General features: G+C 45.5%; 1 long non-coding RNA gene across 1 annotated transcript; it reads left to right on the top strand.

Moving 5' to 3' along the window:
* Positions 1-13,882: 13,882 nt before the first annotated feature.
* On the top strand, positions 13,883-15,106 carry LOC137676655 (uncharacterized). Its single transcript, XR_011050112.1, has 2 exons — positions 13,883-14,097; positions 14,491-15,106. It is a non-coding gene; the product is annotated as an uncharacterized lncRNA (long non-coding RNA).
* The last annotated feature ends 5,017 nt before the right edge of the window (positions 15,107-20,123 follow it).

The following is a 20,123-nucleotide window of genomic DNA, read 5'->3' as shown; positions in this document are numbered from 1 at the left end:
ATTTTTCTCTCCTCTTCAGCATTGCCATAGGCTCAATACCGCGGTCTTGACAAGCAAAAATACCATGCATGGTTTGCCTACATGGTGACATCATGGTGGGGCATTACAACAGCCTCCGAATAGTAAAGATGACAGTGAGATCCTGCTTCCTTCATCGAAGTCAGTGGGAGTTTTGCCTGAGTAAGGAGGTTAGGATTGGGTCCCTGAAAAAAAGAAGATAATGAGACATAACTAGGAATAATGGGGTGATATGAAGACATGGAAAATGTAGGTTGAATGTCATTAAAATCTTCCTGACAGTGAGCTCTATTGTAGCAGGGAATAATCTCATTGACTTCAATGGGAGAACTGCCAGAGTAAGATGTGAGCAAAGGCTGGAGTAGCCTTGGTCCTGATCCAACACCCACTGACATCAGCCGGGATATTTCCATGGACTTCAGTGAAGTTTGGATCAGGCCCAGGGTGAACGTGCAGGTACATTTGCCTGAACTCGCTCAATTCCCAGTGCTTTTTTCGTAATTGTTGTGAATAGTTGTTAAAATGCATCTAAATAGAGGCAACAGATGATGTTACTGGCTCATTTAAGCACAGCTAATACTGATCAGTTTCAGAGGCGTCTTCCATGTGGTGCAAATGTAAAGAAGCTGTTAAAATCACCTGGTTGCTGTTGTGCAGTCGGGTAATTTAAACAATAGAGGCCACCATGAAGAGCAGAGGTATGCAATGAGGCTAGACTGTGTTGCCAACTGGAGGTTGTGTACTTCCGACACAGAGGCGTATGGAGGCTGGGCATTGTCTGAATTACCAGCCTCTGAGTTTTGTTGTCACGCCTATGAATGCAGTGAGCAAAAATGCGGGGAAGCTGCGAGCAAGGAAGCACCAGGCACAGCATCAGAGACAGCAGAGCAGTGCAAAGGAAAAGTGAAGAAACAATCTGGTTTTTTTATTCATCTTGTGTACACTCTTGGTAAATAAACTGGATCGTGTCAGCTGCCGCATCTGTTTCTCTCCTCACAGACAAAACCTGCAGGATTATAAACTTCAGCTACTACCTGACTCAAGAAAGGCAACAGACTAAATATTTGTGGCTTATGCCTTCGCACATATAATTTAAGTCATATGTTGTTTTGTAGACACCAGTGATTAAACGCATTTTAATCCTGGCTCCCACTGAACCTCAGTAAAGTGTCACAACTACTGAATATTAAAAATCAAATTTCTTAACAGCAAACATGCTTTTGTCCTTTAGTGACTTCCCTGCACCTGGGTATTTTTTTCAGCACCTCATATGTCTCTCCAACTTATCCATGTGTTTCTATCCTCTGCAACAGACTGGCAGTTACTTACGTGAAGGTTTCTGTTTCTCAGTAAAGTTTCTATTAGCTCATCGGTTGAGTTGTTGATGGGAGAGGGGAAGAGAAGCAAAGAGGAAGGCCTAAAGCTCATCAATTTTTTATTCATTAATACATGTACCACAGTCACTGAGAAGGAGCTGCAGACATCTGCGGCACTCATATGAGACTAATATAACCAGATTAAATAAAATTGCTGCATTTGTGCAGGTAAATTTATTAAAACCTCAGAATCCACATATGGGGAAAAAGTAGTATACAACTTCTTAAATTTTAACTCGCAGCACACATTGGGCTGTGACAGATTTGGAGAGGGTTTGCAGTAGCTCCAGTATGTTGATCCGGTTACTACAGTAGTTTATGATTATATTAGTTTAACCCAAAGCAGAGTGACTGAAAAAAATTAGGCAGCTGAAGACAAATTGAATCGACTGGCCCCACCTCTCCCATAATAATTTAAAGTTGTTCAATCAGACAAGTCACAGGAAATGTTGGAGCGAGTCCAGAGGAGGGCGACCAAGCTGGGGAAGGGTCTGGAGGGTCTGACCTACGAGGAATGGCTGAGGGAGCTGGGGGTGTTTAGCCTGGAGAAGAGGAGGCTCCGAGGTGACCTTATTGCAGTCTACAACTACCTGAAGGGAGGTTGTAGTGAAGTGGGAGTTGGCCTCTTCTCCCGGGCAACTAGCGACAGGACAAGAGGACACAGCCTCAAGCTTCGCCAGGGGAGGTTCAGGTTGGACATTAGGAAGAATTTCTTCTCATCAAGGGTCATTAGCCATTGGAAGGGGCTGCCCAGGGAGGTGGTGGAGTCACCATCTCTGGATGTGTTTAAGAAAAGACTGGACATGGCACTTAGTGCCATGGTCTAGTTGACATGGTGGGGTCAGGGCGATGGCTGGACTCGATGATCCCAGAGGGCTCTTCCAACCTGATTGATTGATTCTGTGATTCTGTGATTCTGTGAAATATCTGGAGTATATTCTAGTTGATGCTGGTGCCTCAGTGCAGATTCAGTTCCAGACACATCATTCTGTATACACTGTCTGTCTAACTTCATCCTAGAAAACTCCAGTGATGAAGATTTCATCCTAGGCTATTTCAGTGTTTCTTTAGCCTTACTGCTAGAAAGTTTTTCTTAATACCTAGCCTATATCTCCTTAATTGCAATTTAATCCACCAGTGAACATGGAAAAGAATGCATTGCCTTTCTTTGGCAGCTACTTTTTAGGAATTTGAAGTCTTGTACCATGCTACTCTCTTCTTCTATGTAGACTACGCAACCCCATTTCCTTCACTCTTCCCTCACAGATGAAGTTCTCTAGTCCTCATTCTCACTGCTTGTCTCTTCACTCTCTCTAGATTATCAAATTGTGGAGCACAAGCCTATGTAGGGTGTACCAGAGGAGGCCTTACCAGCACCGGGTAAAGCAGAAGGATTACTTTGCAAGTGTTGAGGACGACACTCACAAATATGTACCCATGAATAATGTCCACCTTTTTTTTCAACAGTCGGATGGTTTTAAGTCTTGTTAAACCTAGGTTTACTACAACTATAGTATTTCTTTCTGCAGTACAAAGTCCATCCTTACCCTGTGTAGCTGATTACTACTTCCTGGGAGTGAAATTTTGCAGTTATCCTAATTGAATTTTAACCTGTTTTTCAGAATTTTTCTGATTTTTCAACAAAATTTTGAATTATGACCCTGTCCTTGAACATGACTGCAACTGCCCTCCACTTACTGTTATCTTCAGATTCAATAAACATTTTCTATTCTACTGCGTAAGTCATTACTAAAACTGCTCTACAGTATTGGACCAGAAAAGACCCTTGTGGAACCCCATGTGATATATGTCTCTACTTTAATGATGAACCTCTGACACCTATGCTCTCAAAATACATTTTCGGTAAACTGTTTAGTAGTTTCATGTAGCCATGTTTCTCTGCCTTGGATATGAGAGTTATATGGCATAGTGACAAAAACCCACTGAAGTCAAAGATGTATGATGTCTACTGCTTCTTCCTATTCTTGATGATGGAACTTCAACCATCCTTCCTGCACTTTCAGAAATAACTAGTAATAATGTTGCAACCACCACAGCTAGATCTCTAAATAATACCCAGGCTGAATTTCATCACACACAACCCATTTTAATACATCTCATGTTGTTCAGGTATCCCAGATCTTTTCGCTCCCAACTGTAGTCTCAGTTCTTACCCCTTTATCTTTGGTGTTACTTACCTTTGTGGTCTGATCATGGGTTTCGCTGTTGTTAAGATAGAAATTTTAAAAATTGGCTTTTTTTAGTATCAGTATCTTTCTCCTCCTTTTGAGAAGTAAACTTTCTCCCTTGATTTCCTTCTTCCTACTACAACACCTTTAGAATACACTCCTGCTATGCTTTATATTTCTCATTAATTGTATTTCATTTTTCGTCTCAGCCTTTTTAATTTGTCCCCATGTTTTTATACTCTTTTTTTTTTTTGTCATCTGACCTAGTTTCCAACTTCCTCTCTTCTTGTGTTTTAAGTCATTGAAACACTCATGATTTAGCTACATTCATTTCTTAATGTGCTTCTGCATTGGAAGAGTTTATGCTTCTGCCTTTAATGTAACTTTCTAAAGGAACTGTCAAATCTATTCGATATCTCAGACTTGTTTCCCAGAAAATCTTTCCAATTCTGTGTATTTATTGAATAATGACCTCTTGATGTTCATCGGTTTTGTTTTGCCTTCCCAGCTTAAGGTCTAGGAACCCTGACATTTTGTGGTCAGTCTCACCCAAGCTGCTTTACACCTTCACATTCTCAATCACTCCCCAATGGCTGGCTTGAATAAAATCTAGAAGAGTTTCCTTTTTTCCACCCCACAATTCTATAAAATTGTTTCCAACACTTTTCTAGAACTTGCTGATTTGTCTCCTATTTTTCTGGTTTCCTACCAGATGACCAGACCAGTTAAACTTCTGCATTTCACCAAGTCCAGTGCTTTCACACAATTCTATCAGTTTACAAAAGCATAATTCACTTCATCTTCCTGGTTCAGTGGCATACAAAAGCCTATGCTGTGACAGTGCCCTCATTTTTTCCTACTACTTTCACCCACAAACTTACAACTCAACTGTCTTCTTTCCCGCCCTGCACCTTAGAACAATTCACAGTATCACAGAATCACAGGATCAATCGGGTTGGAAGAGACCTCTGGGATAATCGAGTCCAACCTTTGACCTGACACCACTGTGTCAACTGGACTAGATGGCTTCATCCTCCTCCTTGTCCCTCCTATAACCCCATTATGAACACCCCTTGCTACTCTACTTGTAGGCCTTTGAGCTGAACTTATTCTTTTCTAACAAACACATGGATTCTTGTAACAAATTCTCATTATTTCTAACTTAATGTCCTCATAACTAGGGTTGCAAGCCTATGCCATCCCAATTAACAAAGACAAATCAGAACGATTCATTTTAAAGACACTTCCTCCTCTCCACCTAACTTGCAGGTAGCTAGAAGCAAGGAAGGAAAGGCCTGGCTAAACCAGGAGATCCGAGTAAACTTGGCAGGCTTAAAAAGGAGCCTTCACACAGAGGAAGTTACTTGTTCAAGGGAACCAGACTGAGACACAGAGAGACGTCTGGATTGCGGTCAGGAAGGACAGAGGTCTAGATAAGATAAACAGGTATTTAAACTACTTTTTGGAGGTCTTTCTTCCCCAAATCCTTTATTCTACTGCTAAGTTAGCAGTCCTTGCCCAATTTCTACGTATTACCATGGCAAAGGGGAAAATTTTAAGCAGATGTTTCGTTGAGGTACAAGTACGTTGGCCATGACTGAAAGAAGGGTAAATGAGATTTCCCCAGGATGGGCTGACACATTAGTGCTGACGCTGGGGGCTGCACTGGCTGGTTACTGCCCTGCCTTCCACAGTCATGCCTGGCTTTGGGCGTCAGTCTCACCGCCACGCCGTTCATGCTGTGCATCCGTACTCGGTGCAGAGTCAGAATTTAAGCGTGAGTCATTCTGCACCTACACCTGAGCTCCTTCACACACAGAAGCCATACGGCTTTTTCAAGACTAGTGGCACAGCAGTGAGCTGATGTTTAGGCTTTATAAAGAATTGGGACTTAGGCGTGTGCTTAAGCCCCAGAATAATATAGACCTAGAACAAATGTAGACTGAAACCAGTAAAAAGAAACTCACTGAACCGTAGCACAACTGAAACCTGGGGAGCTCCTGGGTATCTCACTTAGACCTCTGAAGGCAGCCCACATCATGAACTCAAAATGGCACGTCAGTGGCACTATTCTGACCTGTCCACAACTATCACCAGCTGTGTGAAAAATCATGAATTCTGACGTTTGCCTTTTCTCTACTTTTTTGAAGATGAGTGATGCTTTTTTTTCTTTCCTTTTCCTGATATTTGCAAAGGGAGATAATCACAAAGACTCCTTTAAAATAATGTAATTTTACCAGAAGTCACCAAGAACCCTACTGAAAAATATATATAAAATAGTAGGCTGAACTAGGGGCTAAACTGAAAGGTGTTTTTTGAAATGCTTGTTAAAATAAGGCCTGGTTTTGAAGAAATAATGAAAAAATGTGAAAATTTGTGCTATTTAATAATAATAAAATTCCCTGTCTTACTGAAGCTCTACAGATACTTAGAGAAGCTATTAGGAAGAAATTTGGGTGGATTTAGGAGAGCCTTTCAGCATCTTGTGAAAGCACATTTTCTACCAGATGTTTTTAAAAAAAGAAAAAAAAAGGTTTATTTTGATTCCATTGAATCATCAGCTGCATGGGAATCTTTGTCTTCTGAAAGCCCCTTAAGCACTTTCTCTGGATCAAATATTAAGAGGAACTTTTATTAATTAATCTCATTTTTTTTTTCTGTAGATGACAGGGACTGGGTTTGGAAGCTTCTCAGGAAATTTTTTAACAATTTGGGAGACAGGTTCTTATTTTCTGGGATTTTTCCAGAACATTACTAGCTAGGGTATGGTGGTGTTTTTAAGGTTAGCAGAAGATGGTTTTTATAATGTAGAACACTCCCTGTCACAAAATCATGTGAAAAATATCAAAATAATATATTTGGTAATTGCTGTCACATAGTAAAAGCAAAACCAGATCATATTCATGTGGAAGAATTTTCTTTCTCTCTACTTAGGCTTTATTGAAGCATGATTTTAAAACTCTCTGTGATGATCACATGCATAATTGCTGCTCTCGCTGTTTTTCAGTGCTTCCAGTTTATGTTACGTTTCTAAAGAAAAATGATACGTAGCAGTCGCCATGAATAAGCGACCATTTACCAACAATTACCATACAATGGCGTCTGGAATACTACAGCTATCGCCTACCACACCTTCAGAAAAAAACACGGGGGCGACTCGGATGCGACCTGAAAACCGTAGGGTCTTGCCTCCTGAGCACCTCCCGCGGATCTCCAGCGTAAGCAGCTCTCCCACCCCTCCAGCTGCTTCTTCCCACCTCTGGGCCGCCCACAGCCAAAGAAACAGCTGTGCCAGCACAATGCAGCGGGCGGTACGGGAACAAGGGCTGGGAACGAGGAGGGATGCTTAACACGCTGAGGAAATACACGCGGTGGTGGCATACAGGGCTTAGGTTCCTTTGGTGCATTTAAAACCATCGCCAGGCATTCACTCAGCACAACTACTCTGCCACTTTTGCCCATCTCTTCTTGGGGACAGCGTTAGGAGAATGGGAGGATAAAACACCCTACGGCCAGCCATGACTCCTTGGCTGTATCAGTCCATGTGGAGGACTACTTAGTGTCCAAGTACACTGATGAAACTTCAGCCAGTGGATGAAACTACAGAACCAAGGCCAGTAGGAGACAAATCATAGAATCATAGAATGGTTTGGGTTGGAAGGGACCTTAAAGATCATGTAGTTCCAACCCCCTGCCATGGGCAAGGACACCTTTCCTCTAGACCAGGTTGCTCCAAGCCCCATCCAACCTGGCCTTGAACACTGCCAGGGAGGGGACAGCCACAACTTCTCTGGGCAACCTGGGCCAGTGTCTCACCACCCTCACAGGAAAGAATTTCTTCCTAATATCTAATCTAAATCTACCCTCTTTCAGTTTAAAACCATTCCCCCTTGTCCTGTCACTATCTATGTCAAATCTGTGGACACCAGAGCAAGCTTTGAGTTGGTGGAAATGCACCAGAGCATGGAGCACACAGCTTTCGGTTAGTGGAGTGACAGAAGTTGTGTAGGCCTGTCACCCTTCATAATCATTACAGCGAAGATCTCAGTAATGACTAACCGGATTTGATAAGCAACAACCTTGTGCCCTGCAACAGTGATGTTCATAGGCTGCACTTTTAAGAGTGCTAAAATGCAAATTTCTGTTGTCTGTGTTGGGGTAAATATGAGTAGCATAGTCAGATATACTGAAAAACGCTCTGTTAAGATTAGTTGTTTTCACTTCTCTATTGTTATTTTTCACCTGATGTAAACATGGGTAGAAATTAGAAAGATACTCGGCTGCTCCCTAACGACGCTGTTGTACATCTCTCTGACATAAGGGTGCAGACCCAAGACAAGCCATAGCAGGCAGGACCAGCTGGACCCATGGATGGGGGAGGCAGTGGGCTGTACGGGGCCAGAAATACACCTGCCCTTTAGCCAACCATGTTGACAATCCCACCAGCGACAGGCTGTGGAGTGCAGGCTGCAGACCGGGATAGCTGGTGGTAGAGCTGTGCTGTCGTCCCGTGCACAGGGGCAGGCAGGCCGTTGGGTACAGAGTTGTATCAGGCTACCATGGCTTTGCTTGCCTGGTTCAACAGGTTGACATCCCTGGCTCTTTGCTCTGTCCTGCAGCAGGAGGAATGAAAGCAGGTTGTTCACAGCCTTTGCCAGCAGCCTTAAGTGACGTGTGGTAGGTAGACACTTCAGTGGGGTGGAAGAACCTCATCCTGGCCCTGAGCACAGGCGAAAGTGAAACTGTGAATTTAAGGTGTGCTACCCACTCCACGGTAACAGCTTGTGTGTACATTTCTGCTCGGGGACAAAAGTGAGGTAATTCAAGGTAGTCTTAACCCTCATTTTATGCATGCACACAGTCAGCTCCACCGCAGGAGCTGACTGTTGCAAACTCACACCCTAACTCACCCTGCAGTGACTTGTCCATGTGTTCACACCCCAAGGCAATCTGGCCTAACACAGTGTCACAGTGGAAGCGAGACTGTTACTGTCCTGAAACAGAGATGGATGACTTCCTAGCCATCAAAGCAAGAGCCAAGTTTGTAAAATGAGACTCTGCGATATGACTAAATGTTTTGGTGGATGTAAAGTGGGTTAATACTAGTCTCTTGGCTTGAGAAACCCAAGTCACGTGCCCCAACAAATGTAATTGAAAGAGTATGTCTCCACGGTAGGTATTTTCCAGCAGATGAAAGTGACCACACAGTTTGAAACAACCCATTAATTTGCAATTTCTTCTTTGTTCAAAACAAACATAGGTGTATCAGTTAGGGATTAGATCTCCTGTTCTCTTTGGTTCTTTAATCTGTTTCAGTAGTTGCTAGAATCAGATGTTTCAAATAAAAGTTCAAGAAACCATCAGTAAAGATGTGTAGTGATCTGCCCAGTATCTGCCTTTATCTCACTTGTTTATTCTCCGATTGAGTGATGATCTGGAACTTGAGGTTTTATATCTCCTTCTGTACATGTTTGTTTTAGTTTATCTATTATGGTTTTGAATGTTCCTGCTACTCATAAAAAACCATTCCTTTCTTTTGTAGCTTTGAAACTACTTGACCTCAGTTATCTATTGTGGCAATGCACTCCCTCATCCACAATCATGTGGTCTGATAAAATGTTTTCTTTCATTGGTAGTGAATTTGTAAACTTTCATTTTCAGTGACTGTTCCACTGTCCTCATGTATCAAACTGTGGGAACAGAAGCTTTCAATCTTTTTTCTGCAACAAACCATGAAATCAGCATTGGCATAGCAAGTAAGGACAGAGCGATCTTTACGCAGACCTAACTGTCCAAAATGCTGCCTGGCTACTGCCCGTGCGTCAACATTGTACATCTTTTGGAAACAGTATCTTAAAATAATTGATTTTTAGTTATGAATAACTCTTAGAGGCTCCGAAAAACACTAAAATAAAGACTCTAATGGGGTCCTATGCTCCTCTGTAACTTTTCAGTTGTGCTATGCTAGTTTCTAAAGGTGTAACATGAAGAATTGTTTGGCTTCAGGCGTTAGGACTCCCTACGTGCAGTCCACCAATTCCTCATAAATACACACTTCTCACTCTGCAAATGGAGATGCCCGCTCATGGACTGATCTGCAGGCTCCTGTAGGACATCTGTCTTCATCCAGCATTATCAAATAGCTCCTGCAAAGAGCTCCTCCAATATGACTGAAACAGTACATGTCATAGCTTGTCTCTCCCCAGCCTGAGACTGAAAACACTCTTTCTTTCCTACTCCCCGTTCCCAAACTCAGGTTTTTGGTGTGCTAGATCACTGTGCTGTGGCACTAAGCCTTATAAGTGGATGGTTTCTTCTCATGACCTTCAGGATGTTTGGAGATCTTCTTAGAGAGCTTCTTGGAGCTTCTGGACCAAACTCTTCCTTTACCCAACTCCAGATACTGTTCCAAGTTCCATGTTGTTTGTGCGTGAGGAAATTTGGACATAGAGCAGCTAACGCTTGGAAGCTACTTGAGTGAAAAAAGATGGCTGAAAAAGCCAAGGAGCTAATTCTCATGAACTCCAACTTGAGTGCTTGAAATAAGTCTCTAAATAGCAAGACCAAACATGTCAACTCTTCTGAGGTTGTAGAAAAACTTGACAAAAGAAAAAAATATAATTCAGTTTTGTACAGGTTACAGTGGCAAGGATTTGGCTCAGAAAAGCCCTTGGTTAGTACAAACTAAGTATGTATGGATGTTTCATTAGAATTACAGAGTTAAACATGAAGGCTGAATTAGGGTAATGGGTGAATCTGAATTAGGGCAATGGGCAAGTCTGGCATGGGAAGGCTGAATTAGGGTAATGGGGGCCCATCCGTTTGATGAGAGCGTGCTAAAGGTACATAACTCTGGGTGCCATGTGTAAAACCTTCCTGTCACTGAACGCAATGGGAATTTTGAACTGATATTTCAGGATCTGGATTTCGCGTCACTTATTCTTCAGAAAGAGAAGAGTTAATGTTGGTATACGTGCATGTGTATGTGTGCCTAATGAAAGTGCTATCTTTTTTAGATAGTAAAAAATCAGGCATTAATTAGCAGCAAGTAGTGGAGCTGGGCAAAGAGCTGCATGGAGAATACAGCTGGAAGAGCAAGGTGGACCAGTCTGGAAAATGCAGCAAACGGAGCGGAGTTCACAGAATGATATAAAGCGATAGGCTGGAATAGTGAACCATCCTGGACAGGGAGTTAAGAAGAAATGAAATAGGCCAGCTTGCCAGGAGGCAGCAGGGTTTACTGGACAGCTCTGATTTTAATGAGTCTCTTGCAAGCCATGTTTGCAGGATGTCAATAGTACTCATGCTGCATTTATTTTATTTATGAATAGACATCTCTGTGGCAATGGTGAATACATAAATATTCCAAAGACACAAAACCATAACAGTCGACGCCACCCCTTTACATGATGAAGCTGTGTCACAACACGGTAAAACGTGCCATGACATTAAGCGGTGGCTGATGTGGTGATGAAGTATCAGGATGCTGCAGCTAACGGCAACCGTAACTCTGCAGATAGCGGGGCTGATCTGACGTGCATAAACCGTGAGCAGAGGGGCCGCCTCGTCTGTAGTGGGAAAAACAAGAGCGACAAAACGTTACTGCTCCCCAACATGAAATACAGCCCCACTTCCTTACAAATGGGTGCCCAAAGGTAGGTCCGTATGTCCCTGTTTAGGAGCCTGGTCCTCAGGAGGTGCTGAGCAGCTGGCTCAGGGGGAACTGTTTGGCAGCGGGCATTTTTAAACTTCAAAACGGGCCTCTGAGCATGTGTCCCAAACATTAGTTTCGGAACCCAAAACGCCGTGCTTTCAGGAGGACCAGCCCAGCAGCCCCCCCACGGCCAGCCACCCCCGGGTCCGCCAGGATCGGACAGACCTCCGGGGGGCTGGAGCCCGGCGGCTGGTTTGGGGTCCCCGGGCAGGCCGGGCACAGGGCTCACGGCAGGGCCGGGCGGTGCCGGGGATGGGGCCTCTGGGCCGTGTGGGACCCGCGGGCGAGGGCAGAGCCCGAGGGGAACCCACCGCTCCGCCGGCACCTGCCCCGCCGGGGGGACGGCGGGGGGTCAGCCCCGCGGCGGGGGGAGAGGGAGGCACCGGCCGCCCCAAACTTGGTGGCGGGGCGGACCGGCGTCCGGCCGCAACTCGGCGGCTGGGGCCCGGCGGCGGAGGGCGGGCTGGGTGCCCGTCAGCCCTCCCCGGGCAGCGCTCTGCAGCGTGAATCAGCCCTCGCCAGCAGACGCAGCGCCCTCCCTGCGCTGCCAGGTGCCCGGAGGCGGCAGAAGGGGGAAAATAAAGAACCCACCGACGGGAGATCCCCCCACACCGCTGCCTCCTGACCCCTTCTGCCTCCCCCCGCCCCGGCCCCGGCCCCGGCCCGGCGCTGCGGCCGGCGTGTGCCGCCGTGCCGCCCGCCCCCAAGCCCGGGCAGGCTGGAGCCGCGCTCCCGCTCCCACTTCGTCTTGGCAGGGCACCGCCATCAGACGGAGTGGGAGGAAGAAACATTAACTCCAGCAGCTGTTTCTTGACCCCGGCTGTCATTCTGCCCGAGAACGCGTTTGGGTGGTGTGTGGGGTTTTTTTTATTATTATTTTTAAATTCGGAGAGTCCTCGCAGGGGGACAAAGAGGGGAGTTTTCGGGGACAAGTTAGGTGCCCCCGCCCTCCCCCTGCCCCCCTTCCCGCCGCCCCTCTCCTCAGGCGGGCGCGGGGCTGCGGCGCCGCAACTCCGAGCTGCCGCCCGGCGCGCGCGGGCACACGCGCGGGCACACACTCGCTCGCACACACACACACACACACACACACACGGAGGCAGCGCTCAGAGCCGTAGCTCGACTACAGTAATTCCCCAGCATGGGCGGCTTGAAACTGCTCGGGCTGAATAGCATTTGCTGTTCCGTCCCGGCGGCCGCCTCCCGCCGGCCCCGCGCCGCGCTGCCTCTCCTCCTGCTGGAAGTTGTGCTGACACAGGCTGGCTGCCGCGCCGCCCTGCCCGCGCGCTCCTCCCGCCGGCGGGAACGGGGCGACGCGACGCCCCTCAGCAAGGGGCGACCCCCCCCCCCGCCGCCCCCCGTCAGACTGTGTGTGTGGGGTGGGCTGTGGGGTGGGATGTGGGGTGTCCTCTGTGAGGCAGTGTGCTGTGGGGTGTCCTGTGTGGGGGGTATGCTGTGGGGTGGGGTGTCCTGTGAGAGGCGGTGGGCTGTGGGGTGGGGGGTCTTATATGAGGTGGTGGGCTGTGGGGTGTCCTCTGTGAGGCAGTGTGCTGTGGGGTGGGGTGTGCTGTGGGGTGGGGTGTCCTGTGTGTGGGGTGTGCTGTGGGGTGTCTTGTCTGTGTGAGGCGGTGGGCTGTGGTGTGTCTTATGTGAGGTGGTGGGCTGTGGGGTGTGCTGTGGGTGGGGTGTCCTGTGTGAGGCGGTGGGCTGTGGGGTGTCCTGTGTGTGGGGTGTGCTGTGGGTGGGGTGTCCTGTGTGAGGCGGTGGGCTGTGGGGTGTCCTGTGTGAGGCGGTGGGCTGTGGGGTGGTGTGTGTGGGCTGTGCTGTGGGGTGGGGTGTCCTGTGTGTGGTGTGTGCTGTGGGGTGTCCTGTCTGTGTGAGGCGGTGGGCTGTGGTGTGTCTTATGTGAGGTGGTGGGCTGTGGGGTGTGCTGTGGGTGGGGTGTCCTGTGGGTGGGGTGTCCTGTGGGTGGGGTGTCCTGTGTGAGGCGGTGGGCTGTGGGGTGTCCTGTGGGTGGGGTGTCCTGTGTGAGGCGGTGGGCTGTGGGGTGTCCTGTGTCTGTGAGGCAGTGGGCTGTGGTGTGTCTTATGTGAGGTGGTGGGCTGTGGGGTGTGCTGTGGGTGGGGTGTCCTGTGTGAGGCAGTGGGCTGTGGGGTGTCCTGTGGGTGGGGTGTGCTGTGGGTGGGGTGTCCTGTGTGAGGCGGTGGGCTGTGGGGTGTCCTGTGTGAGGCGGTGGGCTGTGGGGCAGGGTGTCTTATATGAGGCGGTGGGCTGTGGGTTGTTGTGGTGGGGGATTGGGGTGCAGTGTCCTCTGAGGCGAGGTTTGTGCCTGCCTTGGGGGGCGGGCAGGCGTGGCAGGCAGTCCAGTTCTGCCCATTAGTTTGGTTGGTTTTTTTTTTTTTCTTTTTTGGTGTTTATTTGTGGAGTCTCCTTCTCTGGAGATAGTCAAAACCCACCTGGATGCAACCCTGTGCTCTAGGCAGCTCCAACCTGCTTTGGCAGGGGGTTGGACTAGGTGACCTCCAGAGGTTCCTTCCAACCCCAACCAGTCTGTGATTCTGTGATTTCTTTTTTCATCTGTGGGGAAAGTGACAGGGCTTTCTGGGCTTCCCGCTGTGTGACTTGGAGAGGTCAGGCCGGCCACGTCAGGGGTGGAGTTCACATGGAGGCATCCGCTCCTGCAGTGGCCATCCTTCGCACAAAGAGAGGTGCCAAAAACGTCCGTCCTCGCCTCTTGAAACTGAGCAGAACTGAGCAATGCTGAGCGTACGAACACGCGCAGACACACGTGGTGCACCAGCAGGTATGCCCACACCTGTGCTGTCAGGCAGGCCGAAGACTTCAGTCGATGCCTTCCGCTCACATGGGACCGAGGTTGTTTGAAGCTGCTTCTGTATAATCTTAAGGGTTTGGAGGTTTCTGGGGGATGGTTTTTCTGTTGGCTTCGTGCCCTCTGAGTCCTCTGAAGGCTTTGTGGAAGGAAGATTAACTCTTTGCAGGGCTCAAAATGCACGTTCCACACAAACAGCCCTTTGCAGCTCTGACCTCTTAAAAATAATGGGCCTCTTTGGCAAAGCCATAACCTGGGCATACCTGAGGGTCATGACTGAAGGGAGGAAGGAGAGCAGGCAAAGTGGTAACAGCTGAAACTACTGGTGATGGCTGTTTTCCCCCCCTCTCACTTTATGTTTTACAGCATCGGATGGTCGGTGAGCAGACAGCATGCAAGCGTGCCTGCGCCAGTGCCCTCGTCTGTATGAAGAAAGCCTAAACGCTGGAAAGCTTTGGCCTGCGAAGTGCTGACCTTCAGCGCGGCGCATGCTGAGGAAGGGCTCGAAGGACACGTTGACCTTTCTTTCACCAAGTGAGCAGTCCCGCTCACTTTGGCAGGATGTGGTCCTGCAAGGGAGGAATCGCGGTGCTCTCTGTGTAGGAACCCCGCTGCCCGCAGTGCCCCAAACATGCTGTGCATTTTCAGCCTAAACTGAGCATCTGTCTGCAGTGATCTTATGGTATCTGATAAGGATGTAGCAGTGGTTCAGTCCAGCATCCCTAATACGGGGAAAGGAACTAGGAGGAGAAGATGAATATTTAAATAAGCGTGCCTGTGGGTGTGCGTGTGCCGGGGAAGGAGGTGTGAGGAGGGGTGTTGTGAGGGCTGGCTGAGGGCAACCAATTCATGAGGGACCGAGCAGGATGATCACCTTTACTTGCTGTGCTATAGACAACAGACCGTTCATCCTGATCAACTTTTTTGAATGAAATAGTAGTTTTGTATTCTCTACTAACAATAAAAACATCCTGAAGAAATATGTTACAGTTTGAATGAGGAATATTTACCTTAAACTATCAAAGAAGCATTTTCCCATTCAGTAGAGAGGGAATACTTGTCTCTGACTCCTCAGATCTCTCTCCTCCTTATTTTGGGGCCATCAGAGATATATTTTAAGTGCCTCTAAACTTGATAAGAGCTGGTGAATAGCTGTGGTTTGGGGTTTTTTAATAAAAATTATGATTAGGCAAATGAAAGATCAGTGATGTATTTCAAAATGTCTGAAGCTGAACAAAAAGCAAAGATGCTCTCACTGCTCTTTAAGAAAAATCTTACCGTCCTCTTACAAAGTTTCTGGAAAATACTGTGTTAGTGCTTAGGATGATCATGCTGACCTATTTTTCCTTTTTTTTTTTTTTGTGTCTTTCTAGTTAGTACAGTTATGTTCTGGGGAAAAGGAGTTGGAGTTCCTATAATAATTTGCCTGGTATATGCTTCTGGCTCTGCCAGCTGTGGGCCGCAGACGAGACATAAGCGACAGTGCTTCAGGATGAATTTCCAGATACACAACCAAGTCATTTTCACCCAGCCCTTATTTCTAACTGTAACAAACTATACTAGCAATGAAAACTGTGCCTAGTCTTTAAAAGCTTCAAAAATTGCTGACTGGCTCAGGAAAATAATGAATGAACGTGGGGCTGTACACATTTGAAATATGCAGTGCTTCATATTTTTGTGATGCTTTTACCTTCTAATTGCATTTTTTTCCAACGTTAATTGCCAGGTCTAGTGAAAGGTATTGGCCTATGTGAAAACTCTGAGCACTGTACTCATTTGGATTCAACTACCTGTAAGTTAAATAGTAAATTAATTTGCAAATGTTGGTATGAGATGCTTTAGTCAGTGTAGGGCCAAAGTAGGACATCCAAGTACAGAACGTGTGTGGGGCTGGGTGCTGAAGATGTTGAAATGGATTGTTAATTGCATATTTCCTTGGAACTTTTTATCGCGTTTTAAAGTTGTATGTTAATTATAGGTTGTAATTATATGATTTTCATTCAAAAAGGTTTTATTTTAAGGCCTATTTTAAGATAACATCATGTGGGTACAACCCTTGGCTTACAGAACTGATAAGGAAATCACTTGGCTTTGGGATCTTAATGTGTACCTTCCTGTTGGAAGTACATAACCCATATGAACCACAACCCTGGGATCGTTCCGTATGATCCTTCCAGTGTATTTGATTTTGTGTTGCTCTAACGGGACCACTGGTCTGTTTAAACACCAAACCCTGTGAGCTGCTCAGGCCTCTGGCAGAGCTGGTGTTTTCAGTCCTTTCGGCTTCTGCTGGAAGCAGTGGTGCTCTTTGTGCACGAGGTGGTTTGCATCTTGATGGATGGGGCCCTGGGCTCTCAGTCTGTTGCCTCACTTGACTGCCGTGGATCTGCCGTGGAGAAATCTGTGGATAATATAATGCTTTAGCGTTGTAGATAAATAGTGACTTCTGTGTGTTGGACTTTTTAAATCTCCTTGGAAGAGGCACAAATTATTCAATCAAGCTGCTTATCAAAGCTGTTTCTGAATGAGGTCTCGAGGCACACATTCGTCATTGTGAGAAATTTCCTGAGACTTTTAAGGGGTTCCTTCTCCAGTCTGTACCTATAGAAGCACTTTTGTAACTGAAAGTGAATGACTAAACAATTTCGTGGCCTCATGTATGCTTATATAGTGTATAATATCAGCGCTTGCTGAGATGACCCATTCGTTCACCTAAATTTGCTGAGGCATATTAGAGGCTGCCTACGTAAATTTCTTTGAAAATGACAAATAAATGCCTGTACTCCACCCACTCGCCACCATTTTGTTTGCAGGGCACATAATTAGGAGAGCAGAATTTGATCCTCATACACAGAAGGCGGCATAACTTTTACCTGCACAGAGGACTCCAAACTAGCAAACATTCGAATTTTCTTGTCATTAATCACACAGATCCCATGACAAATTTTGGTAAATTTAGTCTAACTTGAGGTAAACAGGGAAAATAAAAGTGTGGGGAGTGAAAGGTAAGCGCAGCGTGATGGTTTGTGTTCTGTACTCTTAGTTTGTAGACGCCCATTGCAGCCTAACGTCACCCTAACAAATGGTGTTTATAAAACATCTCTGTTTATAACAGTGTTAGCAGAAGCTGATCATCAGCACCAGTTGAGAGTGAATTCACACAAGGTTGACCAGAACACAGTAATCGTGATTTTCTTGTTCTTGTCAATAGTTAGCATTTAAGTGCACACCTTTTCTTTTTTTATTTATTTAGTATCTCCGTTAAAAATACTGTTTAAATGTTGGAACCATCTTTGGAATTATTGGAATATTTTGATATTCAGTTCAGTGTTTAGTATTCTCATGCTGTAACTTTTTAACTCTTCTTACAACAAACACCCAGTTACATATATATTAGCATGTCCTGCAGGGTTTGTTTTATGCATATTTAATAATAAGGCAGGTATAGAGAATGTGTTGCATGAGAGTGAAGATAGGTCTGGTGCAGCATTGTTCTGCACAAAAGAAATACGGTGGGCAGTAGACACAGCTAAGATAAATAGAAACAGTTTGTGCACTACACTCAGTTCACAGCTGGTGTAATGATTTAATATACAGATCAAATGAAAGTAACTGGAAGAAAAAGGTTTAATCTTTTTAGAGTGCGACCACTGTATATTCAGTGAAGGCTAAATCCTAAAATCCTAACTCAATTGCAGCTGAGGAAAAACGTCAGAATTGACTGCATTGTAAATAATCGACTAATGTTTTAAAAGAGTCCTCAAAATAGTAGATACAACTTATTTTCCTTGCGTGTTACCTCGTGGTAACTAGGTAGTGTGCAAAACTTCTAAAATTAGCTAAAGGGTTTTTCTAAATCTAATCTGAGCTATAATCTGTTCCATATTTGATACAAAAAATACTTTTATTTTAACTGCCTGGTAACTGTAAGTACAACTTGTGCATACTTTCAATTCCAATGCAGTATTTACCATTCATGAAGAGGGCAGTATGGTATCTGGGCAGAGTAGTGATAATCAAAGCCCATAAACATAAGGTATCTTTACAGGACCCTACAACTGCTTCCACTGAAGTTGGTGACAAAACTCCCAAGGATCTCACGAGATCAGTTTTCTAAAAATATGATGGTAATACAAATAAACAGAAACAATAATAATAAAAGGAGAGAAGAGTAAACAACTGGAAAAACAAGCTCTTCCATGGCCCATGCAGATGAAATTCATGTTTTTCTCAAGTTTTCACGCTCACTTTTTGTTCTTCACTGCAGTTGATAACCATCTCCATGATGTTTTGTGCAAGAGTAATTTTATGTTAGTGTTGATGCCAGTTTTAACCCGAGAATTCCTTGCCTGAAGTTGGAATCTGTGGCTGTTTTAAAATGTCTGTCATGTTTTTACATGTTTAGCAGCAGTGCTAATGAAGGTATGATACGTAGAGGGTGTGCTAATTTTATGTTTAGCTTAAACACGTACAATGCTTAGCTTTGAAAATGAAGATGGTAAAAACTAGATTAATGAGGTCTGGATAAGCAGTTGCTAATGGATTAAATGATAATAAATTCTCAATGTACACTTTTTCTGAAAAAATGGCATTGTGTTGTCTAACTGTTAGAGAAATTTATTAGCGTAGAAGGAGCAAATGCTGAAAAAAATAATTTGATAACTGACAGTTATTATCTCTTGAAGTACCTTAGATTTGGGCAGCAGTTTTACCGGTACAGTGGCTACCAGTCTTCTAGTCATGAATCACGGCAGAGTATTTAATTTACCCCTGTGGACAAAATCTAAATCTTTCCTTCTTATGGCAGAACTTCCAAAGTGTTTTTGCTTACTGTGTGTTAGGAAATTACTTAAATAATGCACCAAATGCCCATTTAGCATGTGGCTTGATTCACTGATACATACCGTAAGAAAACATAAACACCTGAAGTGTGCATTTAACGTTTCAGTGGCTCTCTAAAATGTGAACACAGTCAGCAAATGAACTCAGTAGAGAACTAAAATCTGTATGTATATCCCACTGATGATATAGGTCTGAACCACAGAGTAAAGGATGCCACTAGTGACCGCACAATCCTGTATCTGACAGTCCATACGTAAGGTAAACCTTTTTGCTCACTACCTCATTAAATATTATTGTCTGGGCAGAGGCTTACTAGAAGTATGATGCATAAAACTAACAAACATCTAGCTTGCCCTGTTCTTTCTTCATGCACTTCATCTGTTTGCATTTCTTTTAGCTCCACAAGTTAACAGTCATATTAATCTTAACTTCTGTTTGCAATAAATCTAACAGAAGACAGAGAGGAGGTAAATACTGGAACTATCAAGATGCAGCTCCTGTCAAGTAAGTTTGCTGACTATTTAAAACATTTCAATATGTAACATATGTCAGAAAATTTTATTCTGAATCCTGGCTGGACTACTGGTGAGTTAGGGGGACGCTCTGGAAGTACTTGGTTCCTCTGATCGGTCGTTAGGGGCCAAATCTTGATCCAAGTGTCGAGCGATTTCAGAGCCTTCGTGCACCTCTGTTGCTCAGGTATATGGCATGACTGAGAACTGTCAGACTGGTCTTGAGAGAGTTTCTTCCCTGCTGAAAAGAAGGGTCATGGTCTGCACACAGCTGATCAGGAGAACGTGTGAGTCGAAGGTCTGATGTGATGACCCCTGCGGTGACGTCAGGGTGTGCAGAACTGCCCGTTGCAGGGGGAGGGGATCGGCGTGACGCAGTGCGAACAAGGACTGTATTGCCAAGAGCGCGGGTCTCCTGCGGTGCTGCCAGCCCACGCCAGCTGACAGCAAGGTGGCATAGCAGGAGCCATTCTTCAGGTAAGGAGGAGTGAACGTGGCTCTCCCCTGGAGCGGTCTGGAAAAGGTTATTTCAGAGTAGTGCAAGATGACTGTTTTCATACACCTCTGTGTGCTAACACAGCTCCCACTAACTGTAGCTGGAGTTATGCTGCAATACACCGGGGATAAATGGCATGCCACTTGGAA

The sequence above is a fragment of the Nyctibius grandis genome, chromosome Z, assembly GCF_013368605.1.
Source record: "Nyctibius grandis isolate bNycGra1 chromosome Z, bNycGra1.pri, whole genome shotgun sequence".
In the NCBI taxonomy this organism is placed as follows: Eukaryota; Metazoa; Chordata; class Aves; order Nyctibiiformes; family Nyctibiidae; genus Nyctibius; species Nyctibius grandis.
The sequence above is the reverse complement of the archived record's forward strand: the minus strand, read 5'-3'. Positions and strand labels throughout refer to the sequence as shown.